Consider the following 16,647-nt stretch of genomic DNA (forward strand, 5'->3'; position numbering starts at 1 on the left):
TACTACATTGTCCAGGCTGGTCTGGAACTCCTGGGCTCAATGGGATCCTCCCACCTCATGCTCCCCAGTAGCTGCTACTACAGGTACATACTACCCCACCAGGCTTGAAACAAGATATTTGCACAGACTCAAAGTATCTACCTCCAAATATGTATTAATTAGTATGGCGGTTTTAACATATGCATACAAGTTCTTTGATGCTCTGCCATCTAGGAAATGGAGTTTAATTTTTCTCCTCTTGAGTGTGGGCTGGACTCAGCAACTTGCTTCTAACGAGTAGAATGTGGAAAAGCAAAAACAGTGACTTCACAGTGGAAAAATCTGTCAGACACCTCCTTAACCAAATGAAGGCTGGCACCGCTAGTCGAAAGTCTTGTTGATATCACAGCCTCTGAAATGATGTGGTGAGAAGGGCACTTCGCCTGGGTGGTACTCTTTCCCCAAATCTGTAACCAGCCTAATCATGAGAAGACCCATTCTACGAAAGATCTGACCAGCACTCTTCAAAGGTGTCCAGGTCACAAAAGGACAAGAAACATTCTCAGGTTGGAGGAGACTAAGGAGACATGGCTAAAGGATACCCCTGTGCTGTCCATGTAACTCTTCGATAAATCTACAATTACTTCAAAATAGAGAGCAAAAAATAACAATTGCTGGCCAGGCGCGGTGGCTCACGCCTGTAATTCCAACACTTTGGGAGGCTGAGAAGGGCAGATTACTTGAAGTCAGGAGTTCGAGACCAGCCTGGTCAACATGGTGAAACCCTGTCTCTACTAAAAATGCAAAAATTAGCCGGACATGGTGGCAGTCACCTGTAATTCCAGCTACTCGAGTAGCTGAGGCAGGAAAATCTCTTGAACCCAGGAGGCAGAGCTTGCAGTGAGCTGAGATTGTGCCCCTGCACTCCAGCCTGGGCAACAGAGTGAGACACCGTCTCAAAAAAAAAAAAATTACTGTGGTCAAGATGGAGTAACAGGGATCTGGTTTAACACACCCCAAAAAGGACCTAAGAAAGGACCATTCCCTCTCCTCTCTGAGGTGGGAAGATCTGGGAAGGAGAGGAGGCTGACCGGTGAGGTCCACCTTCTACTTCACCCCTCTTCTATCCAAGATTCTGAGCAACCAACCCCCACACCACCCTGGAGGCCCCCTCCCTCCTGCTGAGTCCGGCATGCCCTCCCCATCCCTACTGACCCAGGGGACTAGGTTAGCTCAGAGACGTCTCTCTAACTCACCCACAACTGGACCAAAGAGGGAGTGACCTGGGGCCACTGCCTCGTCCCTGGGAACACTGTGCCAGGGCAGGGGGCTGAGATGCCCCAGGGTAAGAGAGACAAACAGTGATTTTTTTTTTTTCTTTTCCTAAGACAGAGTTTCACTCTTGTTACCCAGGCTGGAGTGCAATGTGCAATCTTGGCTCACCGCAATTTCCGCCTCCTAGGTTCAAACGATTCTCCTGCCTCAGCCTCCGGAGTATCTGGGATTACAGGCATGCACCACCATGCCCCCCAGCTAATTTTGTATTTTTAGTAGACACAGGGCTTCTCCATGTTGGTCATGGTTAGTCTCGAACTCCTGACCTCAGGTGATCCGCCCGCCTAGGTCTCCCAAAGTGCTGGGATTACAGGTGTGTGCCACTGCATCCGGCCAAAAACAGTAACAGTCATACAGATGGGGGAGGGATTAATGGGGGTGGTGTGAGAGAGAGCCTGCTGGGGCAGTCCAGAAGGCAGGCATTCTTTCTGTTCAGCAACATTCCTGCCCCCACAGTCTCCTCCCACAGCTTATATCTAGTGCAGGCTGAGAGTGAATCTGTCTGCCAGTGTTCAAGCCACTGTGTGAACCTGGGCAATTTCTTAACCTCTCTGAATGTCAGGGGTCTTTTTGTCTCCAAAATGGGAACAACAAGGACACCAATCCCTTGAGATTGTTTGAAGACTTAATGCACTTAACACAGGACCTGGCACGTAGACATGGGCCCTAAATGCCAGCTGTTATATGAAAGAGAGAAGATGGAGGTTCAGAACTAGCAGGCAATACGTAATCTATAATGATGGAGGGCTCAGGCAGGGTCCTGTCCTCCAGGGACTCACAGTCTAGTGGAAAGGACAGTCCTGTGGACAGCAAATGGCAATATACCTGGGTAAGCACTGTAATAGAAGAACAAAGTAATATCCTATCACAGGGGCAGGCACGGGGGCAGTGAGAGACAAGCGCTTGTCCATGCCAGGCTCTGTACTCAGTCCATCACATACATTAGGTCTTGCAGTCCTCATACCACCATAAGGTGGTTACCATTATCTCCAATTCACAGAAAAGCAAACAGTACTGAGTGTTTAAGCATCCTGTCTGAGATGGCATAGCTAGCGGAGTTGAAATTTGAACCCAAGTAATCCAGGTCCAGAATACCCCGGATGCAGAAATGACCCCACAGATTCTACAAATGAACTAATCAGGTTGGAGGTCATACTCATAACCCCTCACACAGGTCCACACAGACACAGGCAAGCACACACGTGTCTATTCAGATACACACCAATTCCTGTCTATGACAATTGCTCAGAAAATCCTCCACAACACCACACCAGGAATGATGTGCATTTGTTGAGAAAAACAATCGGCTCTGAAGACTTCACAGACACATGCAGTGAAATGTAAATTGAGGGACCCACCCAAGTTCTTGAATAGCACATTACATGCCTGGATGTACACCAACATGCATTCATGTACACACCAATGGGCGTGTAAATGATGGTGAGGAGGTCTGCAGACACTGACGCACTGCATTTGCACTCACTCTGCTCCTGAATTTTTTAGCAGCTACATTTACTGAGCACCTACTCTAGGTAAGGAAAGATAAAGCAGCCAGGCGCCGTGGCTCACGCCTGTAATCCCAGCAGTTTGGGAGGCTGAGGCAGGTGGATCACCTGAGGTCAGGAGGCCAGCCTGGCCAACATAGTAAAACCTTGTCTCTACTAAAAATAATACAAAAATTAGCTGGGTGTGGTGGCTCACACCTGTAATCCCAGCTACTCAGGAGGCTGAGGCAAGAGAATCACTTGAATCCAGGAGGTGGAGGTTGCAGTGAGCCGAGATCACACCATTGCACTCCAGCCTGGGTGACAGAATGGAACTCTGTCTCAAAAAAAAAAAAAAAAAAATGTTAAAAAAGATAAAGCTCAGAGAAGTGAAGTGGTTTGCCCAAACTCAAATGGCTGCCCACCTCAGCCTCTGCAGTGCTGAGATTACAGGCGTGAGCCACCGTGCTGTGCTGTGAATTTATTTTTTACACAAATCTGAGTGCTCACTCTGTACTGGCCCTGGATGGGTCTCTGTGGATGTCTGGTGAGCAAGATGGACACAGCCCAGTCATTGCCACATTAAGAGCTTGAATGACACCAGTCAGGCTGGGGAAATGGGAGGGCCCTTGACATGCAGAGTGACTCAGCCAGTGTGAGCAGGGGTTGTCAGCATGCCTGGGGGAGCAAGAGGCTATGAGAGATGTGTGTGTGTACTTGTGTGCCTGTGTGTGTCCGTGTGTACACATGTGTGCGCCGGCACAGACAGATGTTGGCCAATGCAGGTGCCCCCACTAGCACAGTGCATCCTCATTCTTCACCCTCCCAGGCCTCACCTTGCCCCTGTTGTGTGCTAGCTGGGCCTGCCCCACGTCATGCCTGACACCCACGCAAAAGCTTCTTCTTCCAGTCACAGGACAAAGGCCTCCTCAGCCCAGACCCCGGACCCCAGGGGTAAAGACCTCCCAGACCCCAGTGCTCCTCAGCATGGACCTCTCCACCAGGATCCCCAGAGTTGTGAGAAACTCACACACCCAAAGCCCACCGCCCTGTGCCCATGTGCATGGAGTGTGCCCAGGTACACACAAGTGCTGGAGATGCCCCAGGGCGGTCCAGACAGATGTGCAGATGACACATTGGCCACTGAGTTTCCACAAACACTGAGCTAAGTGCTTTGGAGACATGCTGGGTGACCTTAGGCACGTCACCCTCTCTGAGCCTCGGTTTCTAATCTAAAATCAGGGTAATTATACTCACTCCCAGTCTTGTTAGAATAACCTAACGCATCATGACCTCAACACATCATGATTTTCTTTCCTGAGTTCCTGCCTTCCCAGCTATATTGTCTATTCCTCAGCAGTATCCACTGACTCTTATATCCCCGTTTCTCCTGTGACACTCCATTATACAGGACTCAAATAACTACCTGCTCTAAGAATTGCTGAGTGACATGTAGTCCTCATAAATAGCAATAATAGTCACTAACATTTATATAACAACAAGAGCCAGCAATTTTGATTTTTTATTATGTCGGGCATTGCACTGAGCACTTTACATTCCTTCATGCATTTGACAAACGTTCACTGAACAACTGGTAGATGCTGGGCTAGACGTGGGGATGCAGCATCTTTGCCCTCAAGGTTCTTACATTCTAATGGGAAAGAAGGGACAGACAAAAGACAATTTGGCTGGGCACAGTGGCTCACGCCTGTAATCCCAACAGTTTGGGAAGCCAAGGCAGGCAGATCACTTGAGGTCAGGAGTTTGAGACCAGCCTGGTCAACATGGTGAAACCCCTGTCTCTACCGAAAAATGCAAAAATTAGCCAGGTGTGGAGGTGGGCACCTGTAATCCCAGCTACTCGGGAGGCTGAGGCACAAGAATTACTTGAACCTAGAAGGTGGAGGTTGTAGTGAGTGGAGATTGAGCCACTGCACTCCAGCCTGGGTGATAGAGTGAGACTCAGTCTCAAAAAAAAAAAAAAAAAAAAAGATAATTTAATACATAAATGGGATAACTTCAAACCTTGACAAGTGCTATGAATAAAATAAGGAAGAGTTATGGATTAGAGACAAACTGTAGGGATTAGATGGGGCATGATACTTGATGAGTGGTCAGGGAGGGCCTCTCTGAGGAGCAGATATTTGATCTGAGACCTGAAGAAGAAGAGCCTGGAAAGATATAGGAAAAGTTCCAGGCAGATGGCGCAGCAAGGGCAAAGGCCCTGGGGCAGAAGAACTTGGTAGGTTCGAGGACTAGGAGAAAGGGAGTGTAGCTGGAGGATGATTCAGCAAGCCTGGCAGGTCTGTTCTGGATGACTCAGCAAGCCTGGCAGGTCTGTCCTGGATGACTCAGCAAACCTCGCAGGTCTGTTCTGGTTTCAGAACCCAGGCATTTTGTCCTTCACTCCGGGCAGCCTCAAAGACGTGCATCCCTGCCATACACAACAATGTGTGCACATTGGCACACATGCACATGTACGTGCACACACATCTGCATGCTGACACACAACTAAGGGCTGGACCAGCCATGATAGTCTAAGACGCTAACATTTTTCTCTAGTGTCTTGTGGGGCCAAGTAGGAGGGCCAGATGTCACCTTACCCCAGCCTTCCAGAAGCTCTGGGCCAAAGAAAGATTAAATGGCAGAAAGAGAGAAATGGCTTAGTAAGGAGGTGTAGGGGGACTCGGGTGGCCTGTGGGGGTACGGAGATGGGGGGAGATGATAGAGCCGCTGGGGACATCCCCTCTAGGGAAGTGAGGGAGCGCCGAGGACAGAGAAGCAGAGGGAGTGAAGACAGTTCTCAGAAGCGTAGGGCCTCCACACTCACCACAGCCCTCACTCAGAGGACATGTCCTGCTTCCTCTCACCTCCCCGGCTTCACCTCAGAGATGGGACACTTGTTGCCCACCAGGGCAGCCTGGGTGGTGCCGACTATGAGACAGCTCCTCTTCCACATCTGCCTTCATGGCTGTAAAATGTGGAAAGTTTCATCCACTAGAAAAAGAGAAATACCTATGAAAGCTGCAGGAAGACTTTTTTTATTTTTTTGAGATGGAGTTTTGCTCTTGTCGCCCAGGCTGGAGTGCAGTGGCGTGATCTTGGCTCACTGCAACCTCTGCCTGCCAGGTTCAAGCGATTCTCCTGCCTCAGCCTCCCAAGTAGCTGGGATTACAGGCATTTGCCATCATGCCCAGTTAATTTTTTTTTATTAGTAGAGACGGGGTTTCGCCATGTTGGCCAGGCTGATCTCGAACTCCTGACCTTGGGTGATCCACCCACCTCAGTCTCCCAGAGTGCTGGGATTACATTTTTCTAAATCAGTTTGGTAAGAATCAAAAATTTTGGTAACACCCAATGCTGTTGTAGTTCTGGGAAACAGGTACTCACATCCTTTGCTGGCAGGAGGTAGACTGATAACAATCTCTATAGAGGAGGAGCCAGAGATCTCTATTAAAAGTGCAAATGCACAAATATTTGACTGTGCCTAGAAACTCTTCTTCTAGGCAGGGCGTGGTGGCTCACGCTTGTAATCCCTGCCTCCCAGGCCGAGGTTGCAGTGAGCTGAGATCGCGCCATTGCACTCCAGCCTAGGCAACAAGAGCGAAACTGTCTCAAAAAAAAAAAAAAAAAGAAAAAAAGAAAAAAGAAATGGAAAAGAAAGAAAGAGGGAAAGAAAGAAAGATTCTAGGTAATTAAAGATTCTAGCTAATTAAAGGAAATTAGCTCAGAAGTTCTCTCTACAACCCCATGTATGAACACTGCAGCATTTTTTGTTATAGCAAAAGACTGGAAATAATTAAATGTTCATTGACAAGGGATGGTTTAAATAAACCAGTACATTCCTAACCATGGAATAGGACCAAGCTGTAAAAACTGACCAGGCAGGTCTTTCTGAACTTTCTGATATGGAAGAGTCCCCAAGATAAATTGTTAAATAGGAAGGAAAAAGGCAATCTGAAGAACATGGAGTGTGCTCCCGTCTGTGTAAAAAAGTGACATTAAATAGTCATATTTTATGTCTTGAAGGAAACACAAGAAAATGGCTTGACCCCAGGAAGACGAACTAAGAGATGCGGATAGGAATGGGAGGGAGACTTCTCAAGTATTACCCTTCTGTGCCTTTGAATTTTGAGGAAACCCCGTCTCTACTAAAAATACAAAATAATTAGCCGGGCATGGTGGCGCATGCCTGTAATCTCAGCTACTCAGGAGGCGGAGGCAGAAGAATCGCTTGAACCCGGGAGGTGGAGGTTGCAGTGAGCCAAGATCGCGCCATTGCACTCCAGCCTGGGCAACAGAAGTGAAACTCTGTCTCAAAAAAAAAAAAAAAAAAAAAAAGTCTGCTCAAAAGTGCCACATACTCCTACACACTCCTTGCCCTCAGCTAAGTTCTGTCCCCATGGAACTCTCCCTGGAAGAGATAATCTGTCTCCCAAGACAGCAGGCCTGGGCGTGAGTCCTGATTCCATCACTGACCCTAAGTGACCTCAGGCAAGACACCCACAGCCCTGGCTTGTACTAGACAATGCTCTCCAGCACTGACACTCGGTCTCTCCCGCTGGAGGGGCAGGCACAGTGTCTTCTTGCTCTGTAATTCATTCAGTTCACCTAAACTGAGTTACCTACTCTGGGCCAGAATCTGGGCTTGTCCGTTTCTTGCCCTCCATGCCCCACTGCAGTGTCTGGCGTGGGAGGTGGTACCCTATAGGAGTTCTGGACAGATTCAGCTTACGGATGAGGAACGGATGGTGGGTCAGATGCACGGTAAGGATGGTCAGGTACAGGTACATGGTGATTGAATAGATTCATGGGGTGGGTCTTTAAGACAACAGCCTTTACTCAATCCTAAGCCCTCCCCACAGCTACCACCCTATTTTTTCTCCCCTTTGCAGAAAAGGTCTTGGAGAAAATTGTCTATCCTCACTGTTTTTAATTTCTCTTCTCTATCTCTCTCCTTCTGAGACAGGATCTGCTCTCTCACCCAGGCTGGAGTGCAGTGGTGTGATCGTGGCTCACTGCAGCCTCAACCTCCTGGGCTCAAACGATCTTCCCACCTCAGCCTCCCAAGTAGCTGGGACTACAGGTATGCACTACCACGCCTGGCTAATTTTTGTATTTTTTGTAGAGACTGGGTTTTGCCATGTTGCCCAGGCTGGTTTTGAACTCCCAGGCTCAAGTGATCCATCCACCTCAGCCTCCCAAAGTGCTGGGACTGCAGGTGTGAGCCACCACACCAGGGCCTCTTGTCTCTTAACTCCATTCCAATCATGCTTCTACCTGTCACTTCCCCAATTGAAACTGCTTTTGTCAATTTCACCACACTGCTAAATCCAATGCTCAGTTCTCATTCTTCATCTTTTTTTTTTTTTTTTCCTTTGAGACAGAGTCTTGCTGTGTCATCCGGGCTGGAGTACAGTGGCACGATCTTGGTTCACTGCAACCTCTGCCTCCTGGGTTCAAGCGATTCTCCTGCCTCAGCCTCCCAAGTAGCTGGGACTTCAGGCACAAGCCACCAAGCCCAGTTAATTTTTGTATTTTCAGTAGAGATGGCGTTTCACCATGTTGGCCAGGATGGTCTCAATCTCTTGACCTCGTGATCCACCTGCCTTGGCCTCCAAAAGTGCTGGAATTACAGGTATGAGCCACTGCGCCCGGCTCATTCTTCATCTTCTTAACCGATCAACAGTTTGACACAGCTGACCACTCCCTGCCCCTTGATGTACTTCTCTTCACTTGGTGGCCAGGCCTCCACTCTCTGCTGGCTTTCCTCCTTCTCAGGCTCCCTGCTTCTCCCATTCCTGTTGGAGCAGTCAGGACTCGGTCCCTGGAGCTCTCATCCAGTCTCACGTCTATGACTCCCAACACTGTATCCTCAGCCCATACGTCTCCCCTGAACTCCAGCCCATACATTCAAATACCTACCTGATGTCTCCTCGAGGGTGTCTAAAAGCCATCACAGACTCCACAGAACCAAAGCTGAACCTGGGCTTCCCCCAGACACCTCACTCCATCTCATTTGATGGCAGTTCCATACCTGTCACTGTTCAGGCCAAGAAACCTTGGCAGCACCTTGACACCTCCTTTTCCCTCACACTCCACATCTAGACCTGTTGACTCCACCTTTAAAATATACCCAGAATCCGGGCCAGGCGCAGTGGCACACGCCTGTAATCCCAGCACGTTGGGAGGCCGAGGTGGGTGGATCACCTGAGGTCAGGAGTTTGAGACTAGCCTGACCAACATGGCAAAACTCCTTCTCTACTAAATAAAAAAATTAGCCGGGCGTGGTGGTGCATGCCTGTAATCTCAGCTACTTAGGAGGCTAAGGCAGGAGAATCAGTTGAACCTGGGAGACGGAGGTTGCAGTGAGCCGAGATTGTGCTATTGCACTCCAGCCTGGGCAACAAGAGTGAAACTCTGTCCCAAAAAAAAAAAAAAAAAAATACACCCAGAATCCAATCACATCTCACCCCTAGCACGGCCACTGCCCTGCTCTGAGCCACTGGAGTTTAACAGAATTATTGCAACATCTGCTCCCTTGTCTTCCTGTCCTTGCCTCATTCAGTCTATTCCAAGTACAGATCCCTAAATGATTTTATTTTAAAAGTAAGTCAAGGCTGGGCATGGTAGCTCATGCCTATAATCCTAGTGCTTTGGGAGGCCGAGGAAGGAGGATCACTCAGGTGCAGGAGTTTGAGACTCACCTGGGCAATGTGGCAAGACCCTGTCTCTATGTTAAAAAAAAAGAAGAAAAAAAAAAAAGGCTGGGCATGGTGGCTCACGCCTGTAATCTTAGCACTTTGGGAGGCTGAGATGGGTGGATCACCTGAGGTCAGGAGTTCGAGACCAGCCTGGCCAACACGATGAAGCCCTGTCTCTACTAAAAATACAAAAATTAGCCGAGCGTAGTGGTGCACGTCTGTAATCCCAGCTACTCAGGAGGCTGAGGAAGAAGGATTGCTTGAACCCAGGAGGTGGAGGTTGCAGTGAGCCTAGATCGCGCCACTGTACTCCAGCCTCCATGATGGGAGCGAGACTCCATCTCAAAAAAAAAAAAAAAGGTAAGTGAGATCATTTCCCTCCTCTCCTTAAACCCTCCCCTGCCTCCCCATGACTCCGAGCATCCTTTCAAAGGCCTCCAAATCTCCAGATTATCTGAACTCCCTTTACCTCTCTGACCTCATCTGCCGCTGCCCCCCTGTCACTTGCTGCACTCCAGCCACATTGACCTTCTCTGATGGCACACCAGTCAGCTAGTCAGCTTCCCCACAGAGCTTTTGCATGAGCTGTTCCTCTTCCTGAACAATTTGCCCTTCAGATAGTCTCAGGGCATCCACTGGAACACTCCACTCAGTACAGCCACTGTCCGCCCACCCAACAGTCCTCATCCTCTGTACTTACTCTTTTTTCCTCTTGCATTCATCACCCTCTAAAATATGCTATAATGTATTTATTATGGTAATTATTTCTTGCATGTTTCTTTCTTTTTTTTTTTTTTGAGACAGGGTCTCACTCTCTTGCCCAGTTTGGAGTGCAACAGCGTGATCTCAGCTCACTGAAATCTTGGCCTACGTGGCTCAAGCCGTCCTCCCACCTCTGCCTCCTGAGTAGGTGGGACTACAGGCACTCACCACCATGCCTGGCTAATTTTTGTATTTTTTTGTAGAGATGAGGTTTCACCATGTTGCCTAAGCTAGTCTCAAACTCCTGGGCTCAAGTGATCCTCCCGCCTCAGCTTCCCAAAGTACTGGGATTGCAGGTGTGAGCCACTGTGCCTGGCTGCACATTTCCTTCTAATGGGATGTAAGCACCACTTTTGTCTATTATTTTCACTGTAGTATCGCCAGCCTTTGGAATGTTGTCTGGCAAGTAGTAGGTACTCAGTAAATATTTGTCGAAGAAACGTTGTATAAATAGCATGGATTGATATGGGAAAGCTATGTAGGTGGATGGATGGATGCTTGTCCAACGGAACGTAGATGAAAGAACAGCGAGCAATTCGAATGGCTAGATGGTGGGAATGTGTTATGAAAGAATAATTCATAGATGGAAAAGGAATGAATAGATGGGTGGAGGGATTTAATCCCTTCAGCTACTATTTACTGACCACTTGCCGTGTGCCAGGCACTGTATGAGGTGCTAGAGACACTGGTGAGCCACAGGCAAGATGCCTGTCCTAAGGGAGCCTGTAGTTCAGTGGGGGAGGCAGACACTAAACAAATAACAAATGCATGCATAATTCCAATTATAGTGAGTGTTCTGGTGGAAAAGAACAGGATGCTCTGGGAGAGAATAATATGGATAAGTGATGGAAAAATGGACAATAAATGGGTAGATGGGGGTGGATAGGATTGGGGCTACCTGCCTTAAAGGGCCTTTCAGACCACATGCACATCCCACATTACCAGACCAGCTCTGCTCTCAGAGACTGTCCCCTCTCTCCCTGCCCTGACTCAGCACCTGCCTGGCCTATCCCCAGTGGTCCTGCCTGACTCCACCTCCAGCCCCGACCCTGCTGAGTAACAGTCAGGCTGGTCAGGGGGCTGCCTCATGTTCAACCCAGCCCCTCAGCCTTCCTCGACCTGGGGAGGGGTGGGGAGCAGGCCAGAGGGGAGGGGAGCAGGTGCCAAGCTCTTGATGCCTGTGCCGGAGCACTGCCCTTTTGAGACTAGAGAGAGAATCTATGTCCAGGGTATCTGGGGCTAGAGTTGGGGTTTATCTGGGGCTGGGGTCACACATGATGGATTAGAGCTAAATCTGTCTCCAGGATTATAACTAAATCAGGAGTTAGAATTCAAATTCAGTTTATGGATCATGTGGGGAAAAGATGGCTGCCCAGTGAACGACCAAGACAGTGTTCAGTATGGGGCCTGGGTCAGGGTTAGCTGTGGCTAGGGCTCAGGGCTTAGCGATCACGGCTCAGACTACATTCAAGGTTTCAGGCCAGATTGAAGTGCAAATTCAGGCAATAGGGTTCACCTCAGGACCAGAGTCAAGGATCTGGGCTCAGTCAGTGTACAGGGCACTGGCCTTGTCTCCTCTTCTTCCGGAGGGGAGCCAGGTGGATGAGTTGGATCTAAATGCCCTGAGGAGCAACTTCCAGCTCAAGTTCCATCACCCAGGCAGCCTAAGCCCTCTCAGCACTGGCCCCAAAGCCTTCCTCCATCCCTCAACTTCCTCCATCACTCCCTGACAGCCTGGCCTGGCTCAGTGTCCCTCACAAGGCCAAACAGTCCTCACTCTGGCACCCCAGGAGACAGGGTAGGGGTGGGGACTATGGGACAGGGTGTTTGACCCAGGAGGGCGTCTTGTGCAAGGTTTTCTGATGCAACTGGCTGAGTGCTTCAGCGCTCCACCTCCACCCCCCAAGCTTTTCTCAGAAAGGCAAGGGCTGGGCAGTTATCCAGACTGAACACACATAATCCCCTTCCTTCTCTGGCCTCTGATGGCTTCAGGACCTGCAGACAAAAGGAAGGCAGGAAGGAAGGAAGGAAGGAAGGAAGGAAGGAAGGAAGGAAGGAAGGAAGGAAGGTCAGGTGACTCAGCAATGAGTCCAGCATTGGGAGCTGGCAGATCTGGGGCTCCCTCCTCCTCCAGCTGAGAGGCGAGAAAGAGAATCAGGATCCTAGAAGTTCGGAGATCCTAACCCTTTATACACTCAAAGCAGCAATTATATGCCTGAGCCTGGGGAGAGACCTGTAGTTGCCCAAGGTCAGAGGCAGGGTCAGAACCAGACCAGCTGTCTTCAGCCCATGACTACGATCTAGCTCTTTCCACCACACAGAGAGAGAGCCCTTCACCCTTGAGGAGGGCACAGGACTTCCCCAGGAACCTCTCGTCAATCTTGTTGAGGCTCCTGAAATGGTGGAAAGACGTGGACTTTGGAACCACACAGACTTGGGTTTAAATCCCAGGCCGGGAGCAGTGGCTCACACCTGTAATCCCAACACTTTGGGAGGCTGAGGCAGGCAGATCACTTACGGTCAGGAGTTTGAGACCAGCCTGGCCAACATGGTAAAACCCCGTCTCTACTAAAAATACAAAAATTAGCCAGGCATGGTGGTGCACGCCTGTAATCCCAGCTACTCAGGAGGCTGAAGCGTAAAAATCTCTTGAACCCAGGAGGCGGAGGTTGCAGTGAGCTGAGATCACGTCACTGCACTCCTCGGTGAGAGTGAGACTCTGTCTCAAAACACCCCACTGGCTTGCTGTGTAATGCTGGGGAGGTTACTTTCACTCTTTGACACCGGATTTGCTCACGTGCAAAGTGGGCGTAAATGCATCCTTAGCTCATGGGGCTGTGGTGAGGCTGACGTGAGGAAGCACTGGAAGGCACAGCCTAGGCTCCACAGGGGCCACTCTCAGGAAGTGTGTCCCCACCTCCCCCTTTATCCTCAGCTCTCACAGGGTGTGTCTGCTGGGAGAGGAGGTGCAGCAGCCCTGGGGCCTTGGAAATAGTAATAGCCACTCACCCTCCAGTGCTTACCATGTGCTGGGAACACTCCTAAGCGGTGAACTTAACTTGTATTAGCCCATTTAACCCTCCATTTAATCCAATAACTGTTCCCAGGCCAGGCATGGTAGCGCGTGCCCATATCCCAACTACACAGGAAGCTGAGGTCGGAGGACCGCTTGAGCCTGGGAGGTTGAGGCTACAGTGAGTCATGATCACCCTACCACACTCCAGCCTGGGCAACAGAGCGAGACCTTCTAAGAAAGAAAGAAAGAAAGAAAGAGAGAGAGAAAGAGAGAGAGAGAGAGAGAAAGAACAGAAAATCCCAATGACAATAAGCAGTTCAATAACCCTACAGGAAAACACTGTCATGAATCCCACTTTATAGATACGGCTGTGGGTCTCAGAGTAGCTAAGTGACTTTGTCCAGGACTTTGTCCAAGACAGTGGACAAGAGGCCATATGGATTTTGAGCCAGGCCAACTGGCTCTGAATCCCACTGTTCCCTCCCTCCTTAAACTAGTGATGTCACTGCTCTAAGCCCCAGTTTCCTCATCTGTCTCCAGGGATAAAAACATCAGCTTCATGGGGGAAGTTTGAGGATGACACAAGATGACATAAGGGAGGTCCTCACACAGGGCCATGCTCCACCCACCGGCATGAGAAGAGACTTTCTCAGGAAGAATCCCAGGCCGTCCCTGGGACAACCACCGGGCTGGCCTTCCTGTCTCTCCTTAGGCCCAGCCTAGCATGATCAGGATGGTGAGGGATTTCTGCAAAGCCCCCAGGGGCCTCTAGAAAGGGAGGTGCCTAGTCTCCTAGATAAGGGATCCCAGAGAGGATCATAGCCTGGAGTTGCCATTCTTGAATCACCCACTGTCTTCCCCTAGTTGATTGGTCTGAATCCATGTACTTATTTTTTTTTATTTATTTTTTTTTTTTTTTGAGACGGAGTCTCGCGCTGTCACTCAGGCTGGAGTGCAGTGGCCGGATCTCAGCTCACTGCAAGCTCCGCCTCCCGGGTTTACGCCATTCTCCGGCCTCAGCCTCCCGAGTAGCTGGGACTACAGGCGCCCGCCACCTCGCCCGGCTAGTTTTTTGTATTTCTTAATAGAGACGGGGTTTCACCGTGTTAGCCAGGATGGTCTCGATCTCCTGACCTCGTGATCCGCCCGTCTCGGCCTCCCAAAGTGCTGGGATTACAGGCTTGAGCCACCGCGCCCGGCCACTTATTTTTTATATTAGTTCCATAATGTTTTCCTTCCAACCAGTCCATCTTTTATTTATTTATTTTTATTATTATTATTATTTAGACAGAGTCTTGCTGTGTCACCCAGGCTGAAGTGCAGTGGTATGATCTCGGCTCACTGCAATCTCTGCCTCCTGGGTTCAAGCGATTCTCATGCCTCAGCCTCCCAAGTAGCTGGGACTACAGCTGCACGCCACCCTGTCTGGCTAATTTTTATATTTTTAGTGGAGATGGGTTTTTGCCATGTTGACCAGGCTGGTCTCAAACTCCTGACCTCCGGTGATCCACTCGCCTCTGCCTCCCAAAGTGCTGGGATTACAGGCATGGGCCACTGCACTCGGCTGCAACCACCTCATTTTTAAAAACTTATGTAAATTTATTTAACATGGAAATTTTAAATCACTGACCTCAAATAGAAAACTATATGATTTGCCATAAAGAAGAGGTAAGCATAAAATTAAATACAAAAAAAAAAGCAGACCAAGGTTATTCCATTCCAGCTAAATCCTGTTTCTTGCTGAAAGCTCCAAGCTAAACCCTGCTCTCTCATTCTTAACAAGAGAGGTGTTAAAAAACATAGAAGCTGTTAGGCACAGTGGCTCATGCCTGTAATCCCAGCACTTTGGGAGGCAGAGGCGGGTAGATCACAAAGTCAGGAGATCGAGATCATCCTGGCTAACACAGTGAAACCCCGTCTCTACTAAAAATACCAAAAAAAAAAAAAAAAAAACCAGGCGTGGTGGCACATGCCTGTAATCCCAGCTACTTGGGAGGCTGAGGCAGAAGAATCGCTTGAACCCAGGAGTCAGAGGTTGCAGTGAGCTGAGATCACACCACTGCACTCCACCTTGGGTGACAGAGCAAGAGCAAGACTCTGTCTCAAAAAAAAAAAAAAAAAAAAAAAAACATAGAGCTGTTGGCCGGGCGCAATGGCTCATGCCTGTAATCCCAGCACTTTTGGAGGCCATGGTGGGAGGATCACGTGGTCAGGAGATCAAGACCATCCTGGCCAACATGGTGAAACCCCGTCTCTAGTAAAAATACAAAAATTAGCTGGGTGTGGTGTTGCACGCCTGTATTCCCAGCTACTCGGGAGGCTGAGGTAAGAGAATTGCTTGAACCTGGGAAGCGAAGACTGCAGTGAGCCGAGACACCACTGTACTCCATCCTGGCAATAGAGCCAGACTCCATCTCAAAAATAATAATAATAAAATAAATAGAAGCTGTTAAATGAGACTTTCTCCCTGAGTCCTTGGAGAAACATGAAGAAAATTGAAAGGGTGTAAGTGTATCACAATTATGATTCAATGTTATTTCATACAGAATCTGGAGACCCTAAAACCCTCTGGCACTCAGCCATTGTTGTACATAGTATATTTCAGAAAACACTGACCTACTCCAACTTTCTCTTCTTATTTTTTTATTTTTATTTTTTTTTTTGAGACAGAGTCTAGCTCTGTTGCCCAGGCTGGAGTGCAGTGGCCAGATCTCAGCTCACTGCAAGCTCCGCCTCCCGGGTTTTCGCCATTCTCCAGCCTCAGCCTCCCGAGTAGCTGGGACTACAGGCGCCGCCACCTCGCCCAGCTATTTTTTTGTATTTTTTTAGTAAAGACGGGGTTTCACCATGTTAGCCAGGATGGTCTCGATCTCCTGACCTCGTGATCTACCCGTCTCGGCCTCCCAAAGTGCTGGGATTACAGGCTTGAGCCACCGCGCCCGGCCTTTCTTCTTATTTTACAGATAAGAAATTTGAGGCCCCCCAAAGGGAGGTGACTGGTCCACAATCTCACAGGCTCAGTGGCTTCAGTCAGACCTGGAACACAACCAGAAGTTCTAAGGCATCATGTCACTTTTGTGGGGGAAATGTATGAAGATGAAAAGTTTCAAGGACACCTATGGTGGAATTTTAGGCATATGGCAGTCATTAGGGACACCCACGTGGAATGGAAGGAGTCGGGCATGGCTCATATCATTGCTGTGGGCCCCACATCCTTTCCTTCCTCAGAGCACAGCCCTCTGAACTTCTCATCCCAGTGCTGGAAGTCAGAGACGGAACTCATCAGAACTATAGGAAAGAGGCTGGGCGCAGTGGCTCACACCTATAATCCCAGCACTTTAGGAGGCCGAGGTGGGTGGATCATTTA

This window comes from Macaca nemestrina, chromosome 15 (assembly GCF_043159975.1).
Source record: "Macaca nemestrina isolate mMacNem1 chromosome 15, mMacNem.hap1, whole genome shotgun sequence".
NCBI lineage: Eukaryota > Metazoa > Chordata > Mammalia > Primates > Cercopithecidae > Macaca > Macaca nemestrina.